Source organism: Pundamilia nyererei, unplaced genomic scaffold (genome assembly GCF_000239375.1).
Source record: "Pundamilia nyererei isolate P.nyererei 1_Seehausen unplaced genomic scaffold, PunNye1.0 scaffold00391, whole genome shotgun sequence".
NCBI classification, from domain to species: domain Eukaryota; kingdom Metazoa; phylum Chordata; class Actinopteri; order Cichliformes; family Cichlidae; genus Pundamilia; species Pundamilia nyererei.
Window position 1 is genome coordinate 181,627 of NW_005187792.1, and position 5,998 is coordinate 187,624.

At 39.0% G+C, this 5,998-nt stretch overlaps 1 protein-coding gene across 1 annotated transcript in view; it reads right to left on the bottom strand.

Moving 5' to 3' along the window:
- camkvb (CaM kinase-like vesicle-associated b) overlaps window positions 1-5,998 on the bottom strand; it is a 43,770-nt gene that overhangs the window by 9,565 nt on the left and 28,207 nt on the right. The window lies entirely within an intron of this gene.

Here is a 5,998-nt window from a genome sequence, read left to right on the forward strand (position 1 = left end):
CTTAATAAAAAGTAGTGGAAGACTTTATTTTATTTTGTTTATTTGTATTTCTCTCTGCTTGCTTTATTACAAAAGTCACTACACATCACTGCTACACATTAAAGGTTTTATTTGCAGCTGAGGTGTTATAATTATTGTAGAGATCAAAGGAGAAAAGATTTTTTTCTTTGTAATCTTCTCTCCGCACAGTAAAGTCAGGAGCAGCGAACCCAAGACCAAGACCGTGACAAGCCGAGCTGTTTCTGAATTTTCATGGTTCGCTGCGGTTAGCATGTGTATTTTTGTTTATGGCCAAATGCAAAATTGTGTCTGAAGTCAAAATTCCCAATCCATCTTCAAACACTTCACAGACTTCAATCAGCTTTTTTACGTGTCTTTAATTATCTCAAACCTCAACTCTAACTCTTCTCAGTAATCTTCATAGCAAATCAGACACAAATCAAACAGATCAAACACAAAAGAGAAAGCTGTTACACACAATTAATAAATTCACTAGTTTAACAAGAAATGTATCTCTGCGTCGTATGAAACTGGTAATGAAAAAGAGATTAGGGATCGTCACAAATATAACAGTGTATCAAAGTTTTAGAATTTAAGGCCAGGCATCGAATAACCTCAGTCTAGTCCCTCCTATCACTCCAACTCGTTCAAAAAGACATCAATAACCAGACAACAACAGCATTTATTCAACAAGAACCTAAACTCAAGCAAACTAAAAGCCATACATGATGCTCAGTGGCAACACACTAAAAAGTGTTCTAACTGTTGTACTTTTTAAATAAAGTTATGCAGCAGTAAATGCTTATCAATATTCCTATCAATCTGGGAACACATTCACTAGTTTTGGGGTGCCAGAGAATTTGGGTTAAAAAAGCAAAATCAAAACTAAATTAATTCCAAACAAACCCAACGGTTTCCAGACTTCATCAGACTAGTTTCCTCATTTGCTCTCCATGCATAATGCTTAACACAACCAGAACTTGCTCAAAACGACTCAACACTAGAATTGGGGCAAAAAGTGGACCACTTAAAAACCATCATATACACACAACCGTGTTGTTATTCATTCAGAAAAGCCTTTAATCTTACTGAGTTGTGACTTGGTGCGCCAATAAGGAAAAAACCACCTGTTTACACCCTCGGTTATGGACGAAGCATTTCACGGCTGGCTGGAGTGTGGGATACGGTCTTTCAACAATTTGTATATAGATAAGAGGTTTGTTTCTTTAGAAAAAAGCTTTCTCAAAAAGTTTTAATTTACGTTGATTTAAGTCTTTTAGATATTTGCAAATTAGATGTTTTGTCTCATCTAATTCTGAGTGTTTCCCTATGCACCCGTCCACTTCTCTGCTGGACCTGATAATTAAAAACAAAACGGACTCAAAGAAGATCATTGGTAAAATGTATACAGTGTTTAATGACCACAAGCTGACTACCTTAGAGGGCCTTAAGCATAGATGGGAAGGGGAACTAGGAGAAACAATACCCGAGACAACTTGGCTACAAGTTTCAATGAATATCTCCAACTCATCAGGCGATCTGTTATACATTTTAAGGTTGTACATCATCTCCACTGATTTGGACCCCACATGCGGCCTGGGTAAGACAGCTCCAGCCACTCTGCTGCACATGTTTTACATGTTTCACACAAGTTACATGGATGGAGCTCAACCTTTGAGACTAACTCCAACATAACAGGACAAACGATCCAGCCAACCCCTCTGATTTAAATGTTTGGTGTGATTCCCTCTGAAGCATCCCTGAATAAACTTGCTCTATCACCTCTCTGCTGGCCAGAAGACTTATTCTCACCAAGTGGAAGGACCCTCGGCCCCCAACATTTGGCCTGTGGATTAGAGACGTGATGTTCATCTAAGGAAGATTAAGTTCACCATCAGAGGGTGTGCTGGAAAATTTCATCCTTCCTGGCAACCGGTCATTAGTTATATTGACAAAATGTCATCCTGTGATATGGAATCATGATTCTGTTATGTTGAATGTATATAGCCCAGTGGCCCATTGTCTTGCATGCCTATAGTTTTGTGTGTACTCTGAGTATATATATCACTATTTTATTTTTCACTTGAGATCTGTTATTGAGAGGTGGGAGCAATGTTGTACATTTATTGGTATATGCTTATGTGTTTAACTGTTGGAAAAATAATTTTAATAAACTACCTGGATCAAAAAAAAAGTGGACCACAAATGGAAACTTCTTTTATCATTATTTTCCTCATTCCCCATAGACTCTATAGATTTATGTGACCGCATCTGCCTGAGTAATACCCTCTATATCACATGGTAGTAAATCTTGTGAAAACATAAGTAGTGTTGTGTTTCGCTAATTTAGCACCTTTAATACCTGAGAAATGGAGACGCTTATGCTCATTGATTGGCAACACTGCTTCCAGTGGTTGAAAACAGTGTTAAAGAATAGCTCTCTGCATCAACATAAGTCATGAGGATGCCTATGGTATGAGAATCCTAACATATTGAGAAATGTAATTTTATTGTGTTTTGAACAACCAATGCGAAGAAAAATGCCCTCCAAAAACCAAAAGAAATGGAATCAGCAAGAATGTGGATGAAATCCCTTGATATATTCAAGAAATCCTGAGAGAAAACAGTGACTGTCTCTGTGTCTACTAGTGTTTTTAAAAAGGAATCATACTACTTATTAATCCAGTGCAGATACCTTGGGGCCAGCAACCACAACACTGCATGCTTGCTGACTGGACTCGCATAAATATTCTCTTTGCAAAACTAGGAATGTAAAGCAGTAGTGGAAAATGCCTGAACAGCATTTTCTAGAGATGAACAGACGGTATAAAATATATATTTCCTATCCATGAAGCAACCATTTGTATTGTCACTTTGTGACGCAGGGTAGTAGGGAAAATGAGAACCTTCTTACTATGTAAGAAGGAAATTTGTCTTCTGCAGCTTCTGATATCCAATCTAAATGAACAAGGCTCAGCTGAGAAAACTGTGAAGAGAAAACTTTGTGCTCACTTCACTTCCTTTTCTTAACTGAAGCACAACACTGACTTGTGCAGTCAGTGAGAGGAGCTGACCTTTTTTGGCTCCCTCTCTTTCTCTCACTCTCAGTACATTGTATATCAATGCTGTGGCTCAGTAAAATTGCGCTGCAAAGATGAAAGGAAAGTTCTGCAGGGATGGTGGTTTAAATGGAGGACATTCTGAGTAGGTTTAGCAGACCGAAAAAGGCCAAAACATGTCCGAAAAATACATTATGGCTACGTTCAGCAAGTAGCCACAGTCGTGACATTCTAGGAAAAATGCACATGAGAAGAAGAGAGTGGGCACGCAATTTTGAGAAATGAATTGCATGAAGTAATCCAGAAAATCAACCTTTGCGGTTTTTGAAAAACTTTATCTTGAGCCTACAAAGCCACAAGAAGCACAAGGGAGAACATACGCAAAAAATTCAACACCAGATAATGTAATTCTTCAAAGAACTCATGAAGCAATGTAATGGAAAAAGAACTTGTCAAGCACTTGAAGCAGAAATAGCAGGATGCTTGCTATATCACATAACAGAGGCTGCATAATGGATCCATTTCAATCGACCGGCATCAGCAACATTCAAGCATTATCGCCCCGTGTTCTGACTGTTATCTGCCTCTGGGGAGGACTACTCAATGGCTCTTAATGCTTTATGTGCCACTGTGTGCTGTGACTCTGCTGTGAGCCCACCTACTATATCACCAAGGAATTTCTGCTAGTGCTGTGAGGATTTACAGGACAGAAGATGGATAGTGAAAAAAGATGGAGGCTTATTAAGCAAGTGCAATACCTCCTTCAGCCAGGCAAGGCCGTCAGGAAATGAGTCGTTTTAGTTCTTTGTGCTTGATGAAACTCTTGCAGTGCCTGGAAAAGCCAGGGATTAGACTAAAGGCAGTGCTGAAAGTGCTTTTTGAAGCACGTAAGTGGGGATTATTTTAGCTGCTACTGGGATATAATGCAGGGTTACTCCACAGGGAAGTAGTTGGTATAGTTAGCTTACTTAAGTGAGCCATTTTCCCCTTGTTTTTAAGAAATGTTTCACTTCATGTTTAGTTGTTGACTCTCTGCGCAGCGTTCTTTCACACCCTTACTCCCCCTCTGCCTCAGTAGCTACTAAATGAGGATGCACAGTAAAGATCAGATCCCATACATTACGCTTGTGCTGACTGTAGGCCATTACATACTTCACTGAAGCGAACCCAAGCAGTGCTAAACTGCAACAGTCATGCACAAACCACATTTTACACACATAACTGCTCATCTTATATAAGAATAACAGCATAACACATGATTGAAAACCGTGTCATATCTTTTTAATATCACACATTTCTCATTTGAAAACATTTTTCAGGATCAAGAAATACAAAAAGCTTTTATATCGCACCTAAGACCAAAATATTAGACTAATATACTAATAAGATACCTTTGGACAAACAGAGAGGTTTCACTCAAACAGCAGGAAAGTTCCCATTCTCCATTTAGCCTTCTTCTACAGCTGAGAGATCACAGGCACGCTTTGAGGGTAACCCAGAGTTAGCCACCAAAACGTGAGAAGGAAACCAAAGGATAAACCGTTACATGCAGTTAGCTGCGTTTGACTGGTTAAATGTGACATAGTTGAACACTGGTGTGCCAGCGTATTATTAAACAAGCCAAAACGCAGCCAGTGTGGCATATCAGACCTTGAAGGAAACACACTATAGCTTTATAATGTTTCACTGAAGCTCTGCAGTCACAGTCCGATCATTTACTATTAACGCTCTTCTGAAGATTTTAGGTAGCAAACATAACCAGGAGATAATATGAATAAGTGGTCAAAATTCATCTTTCACACAAATACCATCCATGCTGAGTCCCTCAAGCACACTACTTGAGTGTTTTGGGCAAACTACTAATTCTGTTTCGACAAGGCTAAGATCAAATATCATCTCTTTCTCTGTCTCTCATTATCTCTCCATTCTCTGTGTTCCTAAAGACTGGTTGGAGCCTGAGTCTAAAAAGACGCGTCTCTCTAGGTTTTTGGAAATAAACATTCTTGACCTTCGTTTTCTTTCATCCTCACTGATCTCCTCCTGGGATTGCCCAAAAGACTGCGAGAGCACTTTGCTTTCAGCTAAAAAGAGAAAATAAGGGCAGCACAGATGGGCACAGTGACAATTGTGTAAGTCTTAATAAAGCCTTCTTCTGAGCAGAAAGGTTCTATTGCACGCACACAGTGCAAGGAAACTATTCTTTTTGCAGTGAAAGCTAATAGAAAGCACATCTGTTGGATTGCAGCACGTCAGGTCTGAAAGCCCTCAACTTTAGCTGTGCCAAAACAATGGAAAACTAATGGGCTCAAAAATAACACTCTGGCTACAGTTAACTTTGAGTTTCAGTAAGAATGTATCGACTCCTTCATGTTTTCACGACTTTCAAACAATGATTTCAAGATTCTTTTCAAATCCTAGCTTCACTGAGATTCACACAGACTGTCAGCGTCAGGCGATGGGATTGGTTACTATGGGGGACATAATACGCAGAACCTCTGTAGCTTCTGTTGTGTAATTGTTGTATTTGCATCTGTACTACAAAGACCATGGTGCTCTTCTATTCATTCCTGACTGACAGTAGAACAATATAAAGCACTGAAACAGAGAGCACATTTTCCAGTCCTAAGCAGTGTCTACAGACATTCTATCCAGCATTTAACAACCTGTCTTTGTAACTCACATCGATAACTGTATCAACATATTTACTAACCCAGGTGTTGTCTAATCTTATGCTCCTTGTTACGCCGACCTGTGGCATACACTGTATTCTGTTTCTGTTTATGATGACATCATATACATGTCACGTGTTAAACATAATCTCAGAGGTCAGACGAATGCTATATTTAAAAAATGACCAACAATTGCTTTGTAAATCTCACCTGTCACGTCTGCTTTCTAAGTGAAACGTTACTAATTCAAAAAAGAAATCTGACTTTACT